Raw genomic sequence first — 21,433 nt, forward strand, 5'->3', positions numbered from 1 at the left:
CCATTCACAATGTCCCGCACGTTGCCCAGAGTCATGGTCTTTCGGAGCAGGATGCTATTAATGGCCCTGCAGAATTCCGTCAACACAAGTCAAACAGTCAACTTCCCCATTCTGAACTGGTTAGTGACCAATCGGTAGCAGTCTGGTTGCTGCATACATTTCAGCATGACAATACTGGCCAGCAAGATATTGGTTTTGAAATTATACCTTATAAGGCATATTTTGTACAAATATTATTATAGTAGTGTGTAGGGTGTGAATAGTGGTGTATTCCATCACAGCAACCTCTTGCAACTTTGGAAAACTCTGGTATCCCTGTGTAAAACACTTTGTGCTGTCCCAGTTGGTGTCAGACCTGCGGGGTCATGCACTGAACATCTACTGGCACAGATCCAGTCAGTAACCTACCTCCACAAGTTGCCAGCTTCCACAGTGCAATCGCCACGCGCTTCTCCAACAGCAGGGCAGCTCTCATTCTCCTGTCCTTGCACCGCAGGGCTGGGGTGAGCTCATCACACTGTCCCATGAATGTGGCTTTCCTCATCCAAAAGTTCTGCAGGCATTGCTCGTCATCCCAGACGTGCATCACGATGTGATCCCACCACTCAGAGCTTGTTTCCCGAGCCTAAAAGCAGCATTCCACTGTGGTCAGCACCTCCATGAATGCCACAGGCAATCTTGTGTTGTAGCTACTACATGTGCCGAGATCAATGTCTCACTCCTCTTGCCTTTGTAGTTTAAGGAATAACTCCATGGCCACTCATGACGTGCTGGTCGGAGCGAGCAGCATCCTGGTCAGCAGCTCGGGATCCATTCCTGCAGCCCGAGGAGGCAGGGCGCGCAGTACACAAACCGTTGAGAGATGGCGCCAAATGCAGACGGAAGCACAAGGATTTCTGGGGTGTGAAGCAATGCATCATGGGGCATTGGGACAGGACCCAGGATGCCCCGTGACCCCCTCCGCCTTCCCACAAGTCTTAGCGGCAGAAGAGGAGGAGGTGCTCTGTGGGACAGCTGCCCAGAGTGCACCGCTCCGAATACCACTGCAAGTGCCGAAAGTGTGAACACGCTATTGTGCAGGCAGCTGACAGGGTGAACACACCATGGCGGTTTCCCTTCAGCGCTCTCTGAGCGGCGCTGTACCTGCCGGTGCTCTCACTCTGCCAGTGTAGACGTGCCCTTAGGTACTTCTATGGCCCCTGTCACTGCAGTGTCTGAGCACCTCCCTGTCTGCGAAAGATTTGTCCTCACCCCCCTCTGTGCAGCCAGGCAGGGCTGTTATCCCGATTGTACAGGTGGCAAACTGAGGAACAAAGAGGCTGTGGTTTGATTTTAGTCAATGGAAGTTAGGAGGGTCTGGATAAGGGTACATCTGCAGAGCAACAAACAAACCTCCCAGCAGTGATTCTCAGCACCCTGCGACGGACTCTGGCTCATGCTGCAGGGCTAGGCATAGCAACTGAGATATTCGGGCTCTGAAACCTGCCAAGGGGGAAGAGTCTCAGCCCAAGTGGGAACAGCTATGCTGCTATTTTTAGCCCTGTAGCCTGAGCCTTGTGAGTCTAAGTCAGTTGACCTGTGCTTTGAGACTTGCTGCCACAGGTGGGTTTTTTTGCAATGCAGATGTACCCTTCATTTATGTCCACACTGCAATAGAACACCTGTGACTGGCCCAGTCAGCTGACTTGGGCTCAGGAGGCTATCAAATTGCAGTGTTGATGTTCAGGCTTAGGCTGGAGCCTGGGCTCTGGGACCCTCCCCACTCATGTGGTCTCAAGCCCGTGCCTCTACACTGCAGTTTTATAGTCCTGCAGCCCAAGTCAGCTGACCTGGGCGTTTTAGCACAGTGTAGATGTACCCTTGTCAGACACATAGATGAACATAATTTGTTGGGAAAGAGTCAACACAGTTTTAGTAAAGGGCAGTCATGCCTCACCAGTGTACTAGAATTCTTTGAGGGGGTCAACAAGCATGTCAGCAAGGGGGATCCAGTGGTTACAGTGTACATAGATTTTCAGAAAGCCTTTGACAAGGTCCCTCACCAAAGGCTCTTAAGCAAAGTAAGTTGTCATGGGATAAGAGGGAAGGTCCTCTCATGGATTGGTAACTGATTAAAAGATAGAAAACAAAGAGTAGGACTAAATGGTCAGTTTTCAGAATGGAGAGAGGTAAATAGTGGTGTCTCCCAGGGGTCTGATCTGGGCCCAGTCCGATTCAACATATTCATAAATGATCTGGAAAAAGGGGTAAACAGTGAGGTGGCAAAATTTGCAGATGATACAAAACTGCTCAAGATACTTAAGACCAAGTCAAATTGTGAAGAGCTACAAAAGGATCTCTCAGAACTGAGTGACTGGGCAACAAAATGGCAGATGAAATTCAGTGTTGATAAATGCAAAGTAATGCACATTGGAAAACATAATCCCAACTATACATATAAAATGATGGGATCTAAATTAGCTGTTATCACTCAAGAAAGAGATCTTGGGGTCATTGTGTATAGTTCTCTGAAAACATCCACTCAATGTGCAGCGGCAGTCAAAAAATTGAACAGAATGTTGGGAATCATTAAGAAAGGGATCGATAATAAGACAGAAAATATCATATTGCCTCTATATAAATCCATGGTATGCCCACATCTTGAATACTGTGTGCAGATGTGGTCGCCCCATCTCAAAAAAGATCTATTGGAATTGGAAAAGGTTCAGACAAGGGCAACAAACATTATTAGGTGTATGGAACGGCTTCCGTATGAGGAGAGATTAATAAGACTGGGACTTTTCATTTTAGAAAAGAGACGACTAAGGGGGGATATGGTAGGAGGTCTATACAATCATGACTGATGTGGAGAAAGTGAATAGGGAAGTGTTATTTACTCCTTCTCATAACACAAGAACCAGGGGTCACCGAATGAAATGAATGGGCAGCAGGTTTAAAACAAACACAAGGAAGTATTTCTTCACACAACGCACAGTCAGTCTGTGGCACTCTCTGCCAGAGGAGGTTGTGAAGGCCAAGAGACTATAACAGGGTTCAAAAAAGAACTAGATACATTCATGGAGGATCGGTCCATCAGTGTCTATTAGCCAGGATGGGCAGGGACGGTGTCCCTAGCCTCTGTTTGCCAGAAGCTGGGAACGGGCGACTTTCTGGTAATCACTTGATGACTCCCTGTTCTGTTCATTCTCTCTGGGGCACCTGGCGCTGTCGGCCGACAGGAGGCTGGGCTAGACGGGCCTTTGGTCTGACCCAGTCTGGCCGCTCTTATGTGCAGGAATTGCCTGTGGGAGAGTAGGAACTTGAACCCAGGCCCCCAAGCACCAGCGAGTGCCCTGACTATTGGATCATCCTGCTCTGCGCCCAGGCAATGCATGTGCACCAGGTCCCAGGCAGGCTGTCCTCATCACGGCAACGTGAGCTCTGAGCCTGTGTCACATCTCCTTCCCCTGTCAATCCCAGACTACATCTGGAGCTGGCTTGACATCAGCTCTCTCCTGCTGCTACCCTGGCACTTTCCAAACTGGTTTCCTTTCAGCCTTTCTCACTGACACCTTAATTCTGCAGAGCTTGTAAAGCATGAACTTCATTTTAAGCAGTGCCTGGGTCCATCTCAATTCAGCAAATCATTTAAGCATGACCTTAAGTCCAAATGACTTCAGTGGGACTTAAGCCCATGCTTAATTGCTTTGCTAAATAAGGAAAATTGCTTAATTGCTTTTTGCATTATGCCCTAAAGTTCTGTGCAATGCAATGTTCTGTAACATTAAAAAGCACTTCCTCTATCAAAGTTGTGGTCATTCATAACACTCCCATGAGCTTACGGTTAAGTTGTGACGTGTGTTTATTTATTCGTTTATATAACTTTAAAAAAACCTGAGGGAAGCTCAAACCTGTATAACTGAATGAACATCACCAACCTCCCTTCATACAACTACGAACATTAAATATACAGGAAGCCCTGAGTTCATTATCATCACAGCAAATCCCAGAGGAATGAAGCCTTCTTGCAGATCTAGCATGACAGGCGCGATTCTGTGGGTGCTCTGGGGACGAAGCACCCATGGGAAAAAAATGGCGGGTGCAGAGCACCCACCGGCAGCCCCCTACCAGAGCCTCCCCCCACCCAGCGCCTCCTGCCCACCAGCAGGCCCTGCTGGTCAGCGCCTCCCCCTCCCTCACTGCACCTACCAGCTGCTGCGGATCAGCTGTTTTGTGGCATCAGGACTCAGGAGGTGTTGGCGGGAGGAGCGAGGGTGCAGCGTGCTCAGGGGAAGGGGTGGAACTGAATGGGGGTGGGAAGAAGCAGGACGGGGGTGGGGCCTTGGGGGAAAGGGTGGAGTAGGGGCAGGGCCTGGGTAGAGCTGCGGGGAGCACTCCCCCAGCAGATTATAAACTCGGTGCCTATGTCTCACATCCCCTAGATTGATCTCTAGGTAAAACCTTGAGTTGTTCTTCGAGATGCATGATCCCTCTCTGTATTCCACTGTATGTTACGTATGCTGCCAGTGTCAGAGAATTTTGAAAGTAGTGTCCGTTGGTACGCATGTGCCCTGGCTCACCTCGTGCTCCCGACTGAAACAACAAGGGGGTTGGGGACAGACTGGCCGCCTCTTCAGTTCCTTCTCACCGCTGCATGCTCCAGGTCAGAACCTTCAGTGTCCTCATCTTGGATGTTGTTCTAAATAAATAGTTGTTCGTAGCTTTATTCTTAAATAACCTATGCATTAGTAGTTTTACTCATTTTAAATATTTTTAATGTAGAATCAGATTACAGGGATCCTCACCCCCCAGGCTTTCTGGTACGCTGACTATGACCAGAACTCCGAGCTTCAAACTCTGCACCCCCTTCTCGGTCAGCAATGACAGTCAACACTGCTTCTACTGCATGGGAGAAGCTCACATTGTGGCTTGGTGCGGTATTTGCCAGTCCTTCCCCAGTCATACCCGAGAAGGGCGGGCATTTCACCCTCACAATATCTCATGGAGATGGCTATGGGACACCAATCAGACCCAGGCTGGGCAACCTGCTCCCCGTTTCCCCCAGACATTGGCTCAGCAAGGAGCACAGCTCCTCCTGTGAAGTCCAGCTCCAGTGCTAAAGAATCCACCCCCACAAGCCCCAGGGTGGGGCCTAGTCAGGAAGTTAGGGAGCTCTCTCATAAGCATTGGACGCTAAGTTCACTTAAAAGAAAATGGACGTCCCATCCATCAGCTCTGCCCATGAGGACTTAGAATGTCCTAAGTCCCTTAGTAACAAAAAGAAAGCCCAGAATCACTGGGCTCCAGACTATGCTCCCTCAACAGTGCCATCCCCAGCTCCTCATGAGACCCGGGACTCTCCGGCACTGGCGAAGACCAACCACTGCCAGATACCATCTTCAGCACTGACACTGATGTCTGGAACAGACACAGTCCCTCTGACACATGGGAGATCCAGATCCATGGCTGCACCACAGGACATTTTTCCTGGCCTGGATCCAGAATCCTCCTCCAAGAGACCCGTCTATGGTACGGAACCTATTGCGCCCCCCACCTCCCGGCCCATATACAACACACACTGATGGTACTGCCCCTAGAGCCCAAATCAGCCTTTTCTTCCTCAGGGGATTCAGAACCACTGAAAGAACTGCCTCTCCCATAGCGCTCCCTGGTAATGACCCAGGAGACCCGCACATCCTAGAGAGCACCTGCCCAGAGCCATTTGTATCCCATGCTATGGGGACCTCCATGACTACCCATCAATCCCTCCTACTGGCCATGTTGGGGTCCCTGGGACCAATCCCCACTTCAGAGTCCATCTGCCCTGTCAGGGAGTCATCACCTGCTTCCCTTCTGAGGGAACCACTGAACTTGCCCCCAGATCTGAAGACAGAGGAGGAGTTCTGGTTCCTGCAGTTCCACCTGAACTGGCTAGACTACCATCATCATCATCAGGTAACATCTTGATTTTGACATTTCACCCCCCCCCCCGCTGATGACTTCAAGCAGTTCTAAGACCACCTGCACAGAATCACTGGGGAACTCAGATCCCACTAGAGGAAGTCCAGGACTCCCAACACAAGCTCTTGAACCTATGAGAAAAGCCCTGCCTGTCAACAAGGCGAACAGGGGAAGTTGACAGCCCTGCCTGTCAACTCGTGGCGAACGGGGGAAGTCCCGGATGACTGGAAAAAGGCTAATGTAGTGCCAATCTTTAAAAAAGGGAAGAAGGAGGATCCTGGGAACTACAGGCCAGTCAGGCTCACCTCAGTCCCTGGAAAAATCATGGAGCAGGTCCTCAAAGAATCAATCCTGAAGCACTTACATGAGAGGAAAGTGATCAGGAACAGCCAGCATGGATTCACCAAGGGAAGGTCATGCCTGACTAATCTAATCACCTTCTATGATGAGATTACTGGTTCTGTGGATGAAGGGAAAGCAGTGGATGTATTGTTTCTTGACTTTAGCAAAGCTTTTGACACGGTCTCCCACAGTATTCTTGTCAGCAAGTTAAAGAAGTCATAGAATCACAGAATAAATCATAGAATCACAGTATTCTTGTCAGCAAGTTAAAGAAGTATGGGCTGGATGAATGCACTATAAGGTGGGTAGAAAGTTGGCTAGATTGTCAGGCTCAACGGGTAGTGATCAATGGCTCCATGTCTAGTTGGCAGCCGGTGTCAAGTGGAGTGCCCCAGGGGTCGGTCCTGGGGCCAGTTTTTTTCAATATCTTCATAAATGATCTGGAGGATGGTGTGGATTGCACTCTCAGCAAATTTGTGGATGATACTAAACTGGGAGGAGTGGTAGATACGCTGGAGGGCAGGCATAGGATACAGAGGGACCTAGACAAATTGGAGGATTGGGCCAAAAGAAATCTGATGAGGTTCAATAAGGATAAGTGCACTTAGGACGGAAGAACCCAATGCACAGCTACAGACTAGGGACCGAATGGCTAGGCAGCAGTTCTGCGGAAAAGGACCTAGGGGTGACAGTGGACGAGAAGTTGGATATGAGTCAGCAGTGTGCCCTTGTTGCCAAGAAGGCCAATGGCACTTTGGGATGTATAAGTAGGGGCATAGCGAGCAGATTGAGGGACGTGATCATCCCCCTCTATTCGACATTGGTGAGGCCTCATCTGGAGTACTGTGTCCAGTTTTGGGCCCCACACTACAAGAAGGATGTGGATAAATTGGAGAGAGTCCAGCAAAGGGCAACAAAAATGATTAGGGGTCTGGAACACATGACTTATGAGGAGAGGCTGAGGGAACTGGGATTGTTTAGCCTGCAGAAGAGAAGAATGAGGGGGGATTTGATAGCTACTTTCAACTACGTGAGAGGTGGTTCCAGAGAGGATGGTTCTAGACTATTCTCAGTGGAGGAAGAAGACAGGACAAGGAGTAATGGTCTCAAGTTGCAGTGGGGGAGGTTTAGGTTGGATATTAGGAAAAACTTTTTCACTAGGAGGGTGGTGAAGCACTGGAATGGGTTACCTAGGGAGGTGGTAGAATCTCCTTCCTTAGAAGTTTTTAAGGTCAGGCTTGACAAAGCCCTGGCTGGGATGATTTAATTGGGGATAGGTCCTGCTTTGAGCAGGGGGTTGGACTAGATGACCTCCTGAGGTCCCTTCCAACCCTGATATTCTATGATTCTATGATCATACTGGAGCCAGCTAGTATAGTGTGGCACACCCCTGCCACCTATGCTTGTAGCCGCAAAAGGGCAGAAAGACATTAATGTGCCAGCTAAGGGCTCAGAATTTTTATTCTCACACCCAGCTTGCTGGTGGTTCAGGCTGCTTTGGAGAGATCCAAGCAGCAATATCCTAGATCTACGTCCACCGATAAAGGGAAACACTTAGACTTACTGGGGAGGAAGGTTTTCTCATCCTGCAGTTTACAGTTCAGGCTAGCCAAGTACTATTGGCTAAAAATGATTTCTTGAACTATGTTAAATTTGAAGAATCATACCAGTTTCTAAGCTCTCGTTGAGGAAAGTAATTTAATAGCCAGAACTGCCCTCCAATCTGCAGTCGATACGGTTGATACTTCCTCTAGGGCCATGGCTTCAGCCACTGTCATGCAAAGGGAGTCCTGGCTCCATGGCTCAGGGGTCCCCAGTGAGGTCCAGAACACCATGGAGGACCTCCCCTTCGATGAATCTCACCTCTTCAATCAGAAGACGGCTGAGTCTCTACACATCCTAAAGAACTCGAGGGCTACCCTTTGATCAATCGGCATCTACATACCTGTCCCTACAAGGAAGTTCAACCACACTGTGGTGTAGGTCTCAACACTTTTCCCATCATGAACCACCATGCAAAAAGCAATAGGATCAAAGGTCCCACTTTCCCATGCCACCCCACTGGCCTCAACATCTCAATCCCAACCCCCAACCAGAAGATATTTTGACGTGAGCTTGAGAGCCATGAACCTCTGAACCATGAACCTCACAATCCCACTACTCCATTGGGGGTTGTCTAGCACTCTTTTTTAACACCTGGAAAATGATAACAATGGACAAGTGGTGCTGTATGTTGTCCACTATGGCTATAGGATCGAGTGTGTCACACTATCTCCTCCAAAACCCGAAGATCAGATGAGACAGGGCGACAGTCAGCGTGATCGTCCCCTTCTGGCCCAGACAGTTCTGGTTCCCCAACCTCCTGTGCATGTCGTCGTGGCCACCGATTACTATCTCAACATTTCCCAAGCACCTGAGCCAGTGCAACAGCAGGATCAAACACCCCAGTCTGTGACCACTCTGCCTCAGGGTGTGGTGTTTGGATGAGCATCATCCTTAGAACGTGCATGCTCTCTAATAGCAGAAAGAACTCTGCTGGAAAGTGTCACCTGGCTAAATGGAAATGCTTGTCCTCCTAAACACAGCTGACACACACCTCCGCTGCGCGCCTCCAAGAGGCAATACTTCCCCTCTCACAAGCCCATAGTCTGAGTGTAGCAAAAAGTCTTTTAATAACAGAGAGAAACAATGTGGCATTATGTTGGGGAAACACCACCAACAGGATTCGTACACAACCCATGAGCAAAAAACCCACCCCAAGCAAATTGGGGCATGCCCCTTTCCCTTTGGTTCTTGAGTCCTGAAATCCGAAATCACCCAAAGTCCCAAAAGTCCAATGACCCAAAAGTCTCTATCCCTGGTCAGGGCAGCCCCAGAGTTCGAAAGTTTATCTGTGGAGCTTTACCTCCCAACCGGGGTGGAGATGGGGGGGGGGGGGAGGAAGAGAGGTAAGGGGCACCTTACATGATCTGAAGCTGACCGCCCCACAGCTCCATAGGCCTTCGCTCTGCTCCGCCAGCCACCCCACAAACTGCTTCACTCCACTCCGCTCTGCTCCCCTCCCCACGAACTGCTCCACCAGCCGGTCCACAAACTGCTCCGCGTCCCACAAGCAGCTCCCGCCGTCCTACGAACTGCTCCACCTGCCTGTCCACAAGGCACTCCAGCCCTCCCACAAACTGCTCCACAATATATCTTCAGGCTCCCCCCCTACTTAACACAACGCTCAGCGATTTCAGCTCTTGGTCAGTTCAACTCTTTGGTGATTTCAGCTTGCAGTAGGGGAGCCTCAGTGCTGGTGCACCATTAGCCCAAAGTGAGCTCAGCAGCCTGTAACTAGACACCTAATGGAATCAAAATTAGCTCTGATATTCCACAGTGGAGAAAGAAGGAAACGCAATTAACAAGTAAGGCCCTCGCCCAGGGGCCCATGCCACCAAGTATTAATACTTGTCCCCAGCCTCTCTCTATTCACACAGTTTTGGAACCCATGACCCTTGCCTAGCGAGTGCTAGTTAGTTGATGGCGAGTCCCTCCATCATAACAAAAGGCCAAGTACAGTTCCAAGCACAGTTCCCATAATCAGGGTAATAACAATTTATTCTTCCTGCCCCAATAACAGAGACACTGGGGATCCCACAGCAGCCAAAGTGACCATTTGGGCAGCTATGGCCTCATTCTAGGCAGGGTGGGTGTGCCTATGCAAATGAGATCGGCCCCTGAAGTTCTTTTCCACAACTTGCCACACCTCACCACCAGATGTGAGGGTGGAGCTCATCCTGACACTGCTTACACCTGTATTCTTCCTGAAACCTTACATCTGCAGAGGAATGTAGACTCCAGTCCCTCAATGTGTGATGAGCTTTGGCCTTTTACCTGCGGAGAACAGGACCAATCAGTAAGTCTCCGAGACTGTTCATTGTGATAGCAGAGAGAGTCGAGGGCACGCCATCTCCACCCAGACAATTTCTAAAGGGATATCTGGCTGCATCCAACTCTGCTCTCAGCTGTCAAACCTCCCTCCCCCTAGAGGGGTACGAGCGCACTTCACTAGATCGCAAGCAACAACCCTGGCGGCTCTTCAGGATGTCGCCTTCCTGGACATCTGTAAAGCTGCTACTTGAAGTTCCATCCGCCCATTCTCAAAACACTGTGCCCTGGTGCAGGACTCAGCTGCTGATGCCTCATTTGGGATAATGGTCCTCTGCTCAGCCCTACCGTCCTCATCGTCACACCCTCCTCAGACTTAGGGACTGCCTGTCAATCACCCCCAGTGGACTACAATGGGGACCACCACACAAAGAAGAAGAGGGCATTACTTACATGTAACTTGGAGGTTCTTTAAGATTTGTGGTCCTTGTCTATATTTAACTACTTGCCCTCCTTCCCATCTGCTTTGGATCCTATCTGTTTTGCAGTGGAGAAGGAACTGAAGAGGCAGTCGGTCCACCCCACCCCCCAGTTGGAAGCACTGAGTTGAGCCAGGGTGCATGCACCAACCAATGGATGCTATTTTCAAATTCTCTGATGCCAGGCACATGGTGCACATGTGTACCCGCACAGTGGAATATAGACAAGGACCGCACATCTCAAAGAACCTCCTGATTTTCAAAGGACCAGTAAAAAGTGCACAGCACCCTCCTGACCCAGTGTGCTGAGCCCTTCTGTACCCATCTGTGGATGCTGAGCCTGTGGGGATGGTCTGGCCTCAGTGTCAGCATGATCCATGTTCTGCAGATTTTTAATTATTTCACTTCTAAAAACTCCAACCCCAGCAGCATCTGTGGAAGACCTGGTGCAGTCGCTTGGACATTGCTATAGCTGGTTGAGTATTAGCAGTGGAGAAGTGCGCTGTGAAGTACCTCATTGAAGCCCCACTAGTAAAAACAAGTACCCTGTGATTTTTAAAGTTGGAGATTCTCTTTTCTGAGGGTGTCATGTGGCATTAATTTTTGTGGTTTTATGCATGCAGCTCAGCAATGCTAACTCCGTGCTACTGTAGCACACTGTGTTTGAATACATGTAAGGAATGACTATTTTCTTGTAATATCTCGTAATTACTGGACAGCTGTAATTACACAGAAGTAAGGACAGGTTTCAGAGTAGCAGCCATGTTAGACTGTATCTGCAAAAAGAAAAGGAGGACTTGTGGCACCTTAGAGACTAACAAATTTATTTGAGCATAAGCTTTCGTGAGCTACAGCATCCGATGAAGTGAGCTGTAGCTCACGAAAGCTTATGCTCAAATAAATTTGTGCCACAAGTCCTCCTTTTCTTTTCACAGAAGTAATGGTGTGCAGTTCTGCAAGTACAGAGCCGAGTATTGAATTTTCTTCAGAATATTGACTTGTTTATTTGCAATGCTTCAACTGATAAACAGAACCAGCCAATTTTCAAGATATTTAGAATCGGGGGCAGAAAGGAACACAATAAATTGGTAACAAAAATGATTAGGGGACTGGAACACATGACTTCTGAGGAGAGGCTGAGGGAACTGGGATTGTTTAGTCTGCAGAAGAGAAGAATGAGGGGGAATTTGATAGCTGCTTTCAACTACCTGAAAGGGGGTTCCAAAGAGGATGGATCTAGACTGTTCTCAGTGGTAACAGATGACAGAACAAGGAGTAATGGTCTCAAGTTGCAGTGGGGGAGATTTTAGTTGGATATTAGGAAAAACTTTTTCACTAGGAGGGTGGTGAAGCACTGGAATGCGTTACCTAGGGAGGTGGTGGAATCTCCTTCCTTTGGAGTTTTTAAGGTCAGGCTTGACAAAGCCCTGGCTGGGATGATTTAGTTGGGGATCCATCCTGCTTTGAGCAGGGGGTTGGACTAGATGACCTCCTGAGGTCCCTTCCAGCCCTGATATTCTATGATTCTATGTACCATGTTAAAGTTATGTCTTTTTAATTTTTTAATGAAAATGTCATATAGTACTAAATCAAATGCCTTACAGAATTATAAGTGTATTACTTCAACACTATTATCTTTATCAGTCAAACTCATAAATCTCGTCAAAAAAAGATATCAAGTTAGTTTGACAGGATCTAATTTCAACAAACCTATTTTGATTGGCATTAATTATATTACCTTCCTTTAATTCTTTATTAAATTGAGTCCCATATCAACTGCTCCATTATGTTGCCCAGGATCAATGTCAGACTGACAGGCCTATAATTACTTGAGTTGCTTTTAAATATTAGCACAATATTAGCTTTCTTCCACTCTTCTGGATCTTTCTCTTTGTTCCAAAACCTATTAAATATCATCATTAATGAACCAGTAAGCTCCTCATCTAGCTCTTTTAAAACTCTTGGATGTAAATTATCCAGACCTGCTAATGTTAAAATATCTAACTTTAGTAGCTGCTTTTTCACATCCTCATGAGATATTAGTGGAATAGAAAGAGTGTTATCATATGATATAGCTACTTCATCTGTTTTTCCTTAAATACAGAACAGAAATACTTATTGGATATGTCTGCCTTTTCTGCATCTAGTAATGGACCAATACCATTGCTAGGATTATTTTTGGTCATAATGTACTTAAAAAACTCATCCTTATTATTCTTAACTCTGCTGGTCATATATTTCTCCTTGTGTCCTTTGCTTCCCTTGTCATTTTTCTATAATTCCTAGCTTCTGATTTATATTCCTTACTATCAACTTCCTTTTTCTTCCATTTGTTATATATTATTTTTTATAGCTGCCTTCACTTCCTCTCTAAATGAGATAAGTTTTTAACCAATCCAGCCTTCTTCCTTGATTGTGACTTTTTAGCATCTTGCAAAGTGTTCTTAAACAATTTATAATTGTCATTCACATTTTTTTGATTAAATTCTTCCTCCCAGCTGATTTGACTCACAATTGTTTTCAGCTTCGTTATGTTTATTGTTTTTCTATGTATTTTTCAAGAAAAATTAGACCATACAGAGATGTAAGTAAATCTGATGCTCATGAAATCCTGACTGACCCAGATAGGCCTCAGACACATGGAGGCTAAATGGGAGCTGTTGTGGGGTGAAGTTGTGATGCAGTCTTCTTGCTAGTGTAACTCAAGAGCTCAAGGGCTGTGTATTTTGGGTGGAGCCAAAAGGAGGAGGTTTCTATTCCTAGCTCCCCACGTGTGTGATTTATCTCATAATTGTATCTGATTTTGGCAAAACCTGGATCTGCTCCAGTTTGCTCAGTGAAGCTCTCTCCCCTCCACTTAGAGATGGTACATGAGTCTGAAGGCTTCCAAGTTTCAGTAATTACAGGGATACTAGAATAACTTGGTCACTTTGCTGACCAACACTTGGCACATTTCACAGCACATTCAGTTACATAGAATCATAGAATATCAGGGTTGGAAGGGACCTCAGGAGGTCATCTAGTCCAACCCCCTGCTCAAAGCAGGACGGATCCCCAATTAAATCATCCCAGCCAGGGCTTTGTCAAGCCTGACCTTAAAAACTCCAAAGGAAGGAGATTCCACCACCTCCCTAGGTAACCCATTCCAGTGCTTCACCACCATCCTAGTGAAAAAGTTTTTCCTAATATCCAACCTAAACCTCCCCCACTGCAACTTGAGACCATTACTCCTTCTTCTGTCATCTGTTACCACTGAGAACAGTCTAGATCCATCCTCTTTGGAACCCCCTTTCAGGTAGTTGAAAGCAGCTATCAAATCCCCCTCATTCTTCTCTTCCTCAGACTAAACAGTCCCAGTTCCCTCAGCCTCTCCTCAGAAGTCATGTGTTCCAGTCCCCTCATCATTTTTGTTGCCCTCCACTGGACACTTTCCAATTTTTCCACCTCCTTCTTGTAGTGTGGGGCCCAAAACTGGACACAGTATTCCAGAAGTGTCACCAATGTTGAATAGAGGGGAACGATCACATCCCTCGATCTGCTGGCAATGCCCCTACATATACATCCCAAAATGCCATTGGCCTTCTTGGCAACAAGGGCACACTGTTGACTCATATCCAGCTTTTCGTCCACTGTAACCCCTAGCTCCTTTTCTGCAGAACTGCTGCCTAGCCTCTCGGTCCCTAGTCTGTAGCGGTGCATTGGATTCTTCTGTCCTAAGTGCAGGACTCTGCACTTGTCCTTGTTGAACCTCATCAGATTTCTTTTGGCCCAATCCTCTAATTTGTCTAGGTCCCTCTGTATCCTATCCCTACCCTCCAGCGTATCTACCGCTCCTCCCAGTTTAGTGTCATCTGCAAACTTGCTGAGGGTGCAATTAACGCCATCCTCCAGATCATTAATGAAGATATGCGAACTCCAGTTCCGTTGTTTCACTCTGGAAAGGTGTTTTGTGGTACAGTGTGTGTAAAAGCAGAAGCACTCGCTCGCTCAGTGTTGCACCAGGAAACCATACACACTTTGGGAGTGGCGCTGGGTACATCTGAAGCAGATTTAAAGTCTTTAGGGTATGTCTAAACTACGAAATTAGGTCGAATTTATAGAAGTCGGTTTTGTAGAAAGCAGTTTTATACAGTTGATTGTGTGTGTCCCCACACAAGTGCTCTAAGTGCATGTAATCAGCGGAGTGTGTCCACAGTACCGAGGCAACTGTCGACTTCCGAAGTGTTGCACCGTGGGTGGCTATCCCACAGTTCCCGCAGTCTCCACTGCCCATTTGAATTCTGGGTAGCAATCCCAGTGCCTGATGGGGCTAAAACATTGTCATGGGTGGTTCTGGGTACATATCATCAGGCCCCCGTTCCCTCCCTCCCTCTGTGAAAGCAAGGGCAGACAATCGTTTTGCGCCTTTTTTCTTGAGTTACCTGCGCAGACGCCATACCACGGCAAGCATGGAGCCCACTCAGCTAACCGTCACCGTACGTCTCCTGGGTGCTGGCAGACGTGGTACTGCATTGCTACACAGCAGCAGTTACTTGCCTTTTGGCAGCAGACAGTGCAGTATGACTGGTAGCCGTCATCAACGTAGTCCTGGGTGCTCTTTTAATTGGGTGCCTGGGCAAACATGGGAGTGACTCAGCCAGGTTATTTCCTTTGTTTCGTCTCGTGGCAATTCAGTCCTACCAGCAGTATGCTGTCTTTTAATCTTCAGCCAGCAGAAGATGATGGCTAGTCATCATACTGCACCGTCTTCTGCCAAGCACCCAGGAAATAATGATGGTTAGTGGTTGTACTGCACAGTCTGCTGCCAGCAAGATGTATAAAGATAGATGAAGTGGCTCAAAACAAGAAATAGACCAGATTTGTTTTGTATTCATTTTCTCCTCCTTCCCTCTGTGAAATCAATGGCCTGCTAAACCCAGTTTTGAGTTCTATCCTTGAGGGGGCCATTCAGTTTCTCGCAAAGCCACCCCCTTTGTTGATTTTAATTCCTTGTAAGCCAACCCTGTAAGCCATGTCATCAATCGCCCCTCCCTCCATCAGGGCAACGGCAGACAATCGTTACGCGCCTTTTTTCTGTTCAGATCATTTTGGCAATTAGGAGCACATTAAACACCACACGCATTATCCAGCAGTATATGCAGCACCAGAACCTGGCAAAGCGATACCGGGCGAGTAGGTGACGTCAGCGCGGTGATGTGATTGATGAGGACATGGACACAGACTTCTCTCAAAGCATGGGCCCTGGCAATGTGGGCATCATGGTGCTAATGGGGCAGGTTCATGTGGTGGAACGCCGATTCTGGGCTCAGGAAACAAGCACAGACTGGTGCGACTGCATAGTGTTGCAGGTCTGGGACGATTCCCAGTGGTTGCGAAACTTTCGCATGCGTAAGGGCACTTTCATGGAACGTTGTGACTTGCTTTCCCCTGCCCTGAGGTGCAAGAATACCAAGATGAGAGCAGCCCTCACAGTTGAGAAGTGAGTGGCAATAGCCCTGTGGAAGCTTGCAACGCCAGACAGCTACCAGTCAATCGGGAATCAATTTGGAGTGGGCAAATCTACTGTGGGGGCTGCTGTGGTGCAAGTAGCCCACGCAATCAAAGATCTGCTGATATCAAGGGTAGTGACCCTGGGAAATGTGCAGGTCATAGTGGATGGCTTTGCTGCAATGGGATTCCCTAACTGTGGTGGGGCCATAGTCGGAACCCATATCCCTGTCTTGGCACCGGTCACTAAGCCGGCGAGTAAATAAACTGCAAGGGGTACTTTTCAATAGTGCTGCAAGCTCTGGTGGATCACAAGGGACGTTTCACCAACATCAACGTGGGATGGCCGGGAAAGGCACGTGACGCTCGCATCTTCAGGAACTCTGGTCTGTTTCAAAAGCTGCAAGAAGGGACTTTATTCCCAGACCAGAAAATAACCGTTGGGGACATTGAAATGCCTATATGTATCCTTGGGGACCCAGCCTACCCCTTAATGCCATGGCTCATGAAGCTGTACACAGGCAGCCTGGACGGTAGTCAGGAGCTGTTCAACTACAGGCTGAGCAAGTGCAGAATGGTGGTAGAATGTGCATTTGGATGTTTAAAAGCACGTGGCGCAGTTCACTGACTCGGTTAGACCTCAGCGAAACCAATATTCCCACTGTTATCACTGTTTGCTGTGCGCTCCACAATATCTGTGAGAATAAGGGGGAGACATTTATGGCAGGGTGGGAGGTTGAGGCAAATCGCCTGGCTGCTGGTTTCGCACAGCCAGACACCAGGGCAGTTAGAAGAGCACAGGAGGGCGCGGTGCGCATCAGAAAAGCTCTGAAAACCAGTTTCATGACTGGACAGGCTACGGTGTGAAAGTTCTGTTTGTTTCTCCTTGATAAACCCCACTGCCCCTCGGTTCACTCTTACTTCCCAGTAAGCTAAGCACCCTCCCCTCCTCTCTTCGATCACCACTTGCAGAGGCAATAAAGTCGTTGTTGCTTCACAATCATGCATTCTTTATTCATTCATCACACAAATAGGGGGATAACTACCAAGGTAGCCCAAGAGAGAAGCACGAGGAGGGGTGGTAGAGGAGGGAAGGACAAGGCCACACAGCACTTTAAAAGTTTAAAACTTTAAAACTTATTGAATGCCAGACTTCTGTTGCTTGGGCAATCCTCTGGGGTGGAGTGGCCAGGTGGCCAGAGGCCCCCCACCGCGTTCTTGGGCGTCTGGGTGAGGAGGCTATGGAACTTGGGGAGGAGGGCGGTTGGTTACACAGGGGCTGTAGCGGCGGTCTGTGCTCCTGCTGCCTTTCCTGCAGCTCAACCATACACTGGAGCATATTGGTTTGATCCTCCAGCAGCCTCAGCATTGAATCCTGCCTCCTCTCATGATGCTGCTGCCACCTTTCAGCTTCAGCCCTCTCTCCAGCCCACCACTTACTCTCTTGAGCCCACCACCTCTCCTCCCGGTCATATTTTGCTTTCCTGCACTCTGACATTGTCTGCTTCCATGCATTCGTCTGTGCTCTGTCAGTGTGGGAGGACAGCATGAGCTCAGAGAACATTTAATCACGAGTGTGTTTTTTTCACCTTCTAATCTTCACTAGCCTCTGGAAAGGAGAAGATCTTGTGATCATTGAAACACAGGCAGCTGGTGGAGAAAAAAAAAAGAGACAGTGGTATTTAAAAAGACACATTTTCTAGAACAATGGCTACACTTTCAGGGTAAACCTTGCTGTTAACATTACATACACAGCACATGTGCTTTCGTTCCAAGGTCATATTTTGCCTCCCCCCACCATGTGGCTAGTCCCTCACCCCCGCCCCATGGCTAACAGCGGGGAACATTTCTGTTCAGCCACAGGCAAACAGCCCAGCAGGAACAGGCACCTCTGAATGTCCCCTTAAGAAAAGCACCCTATTTCAACCAGGTGACCATGAATGATATCACTCTCCTGAGGATAACACAGAGAGATAAAGAACAGATGTTGTTTGAATGCCAGCAAACATACACTGCAATGCTTTGTTCTACAATGATTCCCGAGTATGTGCTACTGGCCTGGTGTGGTAAAGTGTCCTACCATGGTGGACGGAATAAGGCTGCCCTCCCCAGAAACCTTTTGCAAAGGCTTTCGGAGTACATCCAGGAGAGCCGCAAATGCCAGGGCAAATTAATCATTAAACATGCTTGCTTTTAAACCATGTATAGTATTTTAAAAGGTACACTCACCAGAGGTCCCTTCTCCGCCTGGCAGGTCTGGGAGGCAGCCTTGGGTGGGTTCGGGGGGTACTGGCTCCAGGTCCAGGGTGAGAAACAGTTCCGGGCTGTTGGGAAAACCGGTTTCTCCACTTGCTTGCTGTGAGCTATCTACAACTTCATCATCATCTTCCTCATCCCCAAAACCTGCTTCTGTGTTGCTTCCATCTCTATTGAAGGAGTCAAACAACACGGCTGGGGTAGTGGTGGCTGAACCCCCTAAAATGGCATGCAGCTCATCATAGAAGCGGCATGTTTGGGGCTCTGACCCGGAGTGGCCGTTTGCCTCTCTGGTTTTCTGGTAGGCTTGCCTCAGCTCCTTAAGTTTCACATGGCACTGCTTCGGGTCCCTGTTATGGCCTGTGTCCTTCATGCCCTGGGAGATTTTGACAAATGTTTTGGCATTTCAAAAACTGGAACAGAGTTCTGATAGCACGGATTCCTCTCCCCATACCGCGATCAGATCCCGTACCTCCCGTTTGGTCCATGCTGGAGCTCTTTTGCGATTCTGGGACTCCATCATGGTCACCTCTGCTGATGAGCTCTGCATGGTTACCTCTGCTGATGAGCTCTGGCCAGCGTGGGAAGCTGCAGGTGCCATGCAAACAGGAAATTGAAATTCAAAAGTTTGCGGGCCTTTTCCTGTCTACCTGGCCAGTGCATCTGAGTTGAGAGTGCTGTCCAGAGCGGTCACAATAGAGCACTCTGGGATAGCTCCCGGAGGCCAATACCATCTAATTGCATCCACAGTACCCCAAATTCGACCCAGCACGGCCGATTTAAGCGCTAATACACTTGCCAGAGGTGGATTAAGGAAATTCATTTTAAGAGCCCTTTAAGTCAAAAAAAGGGCTTCATCATGTGGATGGGTGCAGGTTTACATTGATTTAACGCTGCTAAATCTGACCTAAACTCCTAGTGTAGACCAGGGCTTTGTCACAAATATGGATGGATTGTTTATTTTTGGGGGTTGCTTTGCAGTGCAGTTTTATTGGCTCCTAAATTCCAGCTCCAGAAGTTATCCCAAATGGCTTCTGTGTTTGAGTAGCCAAGACAGAAAGAGCAACTTGCCGTGCAAAGTGGGATTTGCATCTCCATTCTCCAAGGGGAAGGGAAATTGAGCCCACAAATTATTTTAAAAACAGAAAACTCCCAAACCCAGGTGTTCCCATCCTCTGCCGGCTGTGGTTGCCAAGCAGAGTGCAACAGGGTGTGAAATGTCTCCCAGAGCTCAGTGGATCCAGTGCGAGCCACTCCAAAATATTAAAATGCTGTGCTTATTTTCCACTTGGCTAAGCAAGGAGGCGAGGCATAAAAGCAGAACCCCTCTGAAATCACCCTGACCTCACCTCCAGAGCTGCTCTTCTGTTGGTCTGTCTGCTTTGCTGTTGGAGTTCCAGCAGGATGGGAATGTCTGATTCCTGGCACCTGCCTTGTTTTTGTTCAATCTCTGCCTCTGCTTGGGCACCCCAGCTGATCAAATGAGGAGTGATGGGTCACCTTTGCACCTTAGCCTACCAGGCTGGAAAAGGGGGAGCATTTTGACAGCAGCTGGCAAAAGGTTGTAGCAGTTTACAGATGTGGACTCTGGCTCTACCCTTGCCTCACCTTTAGCAGCTGGGTGACATTCTGCCCCCAGGGCCTCTGAAATCAAGTGCATGTGTGCAGCCCAAGGAGGAAGCCTCAGGAGAAGTTTGCAAAGCAGTGGGCTATTCAGCAGCAGCAGGCGTGGAACTGCTGCCATGGGAGGTGCTGCATTGTAAAACGTTCTTACAAAGTCAGGACCTGCACTGGTGACCACAACAATCCACATAATTAGCCAAGTTGCTGAACGAAAGCAGTGACATTCACATGGGATAAATACAATCCTAGCTGGGGACCAGCCGATTTACATTCAGTTTTAGCCAGAGCAGGTCACTTGACCCAATAGTTTGAAATTCCCAGAGCTCGAGCTGACTGAGAGCCAAGGCCTAGATCCAGAAAAGTACTTACCAGCCCCTTTGGGTGGTTATGTTTAACATGTAGGCACCACTGAGATCCCCAAGCCCCTACTCAGCTGCTGCCTAACTTTGTAGGCACCTAAAGTCCAGAGGAGCTCAATTTCTACCATTCATGTCCCTTGGCACCCAAGTTTTTGCCAGTGAGCATGTGCACGGCTGCTTCAGTATAGGCACCTGCGTGCCTATATCGCCCCTTAGCCTGAGTGGGACGCTCAGACTGGGTGTTCCCCTGCCTGTCTCGCCCAGCAGGAGGTGTTCATAGAATCATAGAATCATAGAATATCAGGGTTGGAAGGGACCCCAGAAGGTCATCTAGTCCAACCCCCTGCTCAAAGCAGGACCTATTCCCAGTTAAATCATCCCAGCCAGGGCTTTGTCAAGCCTGACCTTAAAAACCTCTAAGGAAGGAGATTCTACCACCTCCCTAGGTAACGCATTCCAGTGTTTCACCACCCTCTTAGTGAAAAAGTTTTTCCTAATATCCAATCTAAACCTCCCCCACTGCAACTTGAGACCATTACTCCTCGTTCTGTCATCTGCTACCATTGAGAACAGTCTAGAGCCATCCTCTTTGGAACCCCCTTTCAGGTAGTTGAAAGCAGCTATCAAATCCCCCCTCATTCTTCTCTTCTGCAGGCTAAACAATCCCAGCTCCCTCAGCCTCTCCTCATAACTCATGTGTTCCAGTCCCCTAATCATTTTTGTTGCCCTTTGCTGGACTCTCTCCAATTTATCCACATCCTTCTTGTAGTGTGGGGCCCAAAACTGGACACAGTACTCCAGATGAGGCCTCACCAATGTCGAATAGAGGGGGACGATCACGTCCCTCAATCTTGCCATTGGCCTTCTTGGCAACAAGGGCACACTGCTGACTCATATCCAGCTTCTCGTCCACTGTCACCCCTAGGTCCTTTTCCGCAGAACTGCTGCCTAGCTATTCGGTCCCTAGTCTGTAGCTGTGCATTGGGTTCTTCCGTCCTAAGTGCAGGACCCTGCACTTATCCTTATTGAACCTCATTAGATTTCTTTTGGCCCAATCCTCCAATTTGTCTAGGTCCT

This window comes from Lepidochelys olivacea, assembly GCF_965140295.1.
Source record: "Lepidochelys olivacea isolate rLepOli2 genome assembly, chromosome: 16".
Classification (NCBI taxonomy): domain Eukaryota; kingdom Metazoa; phylum Chordata; order Testudines; family Cheloniidae; genus Lepidochelys; species Lepidochelys olivacea.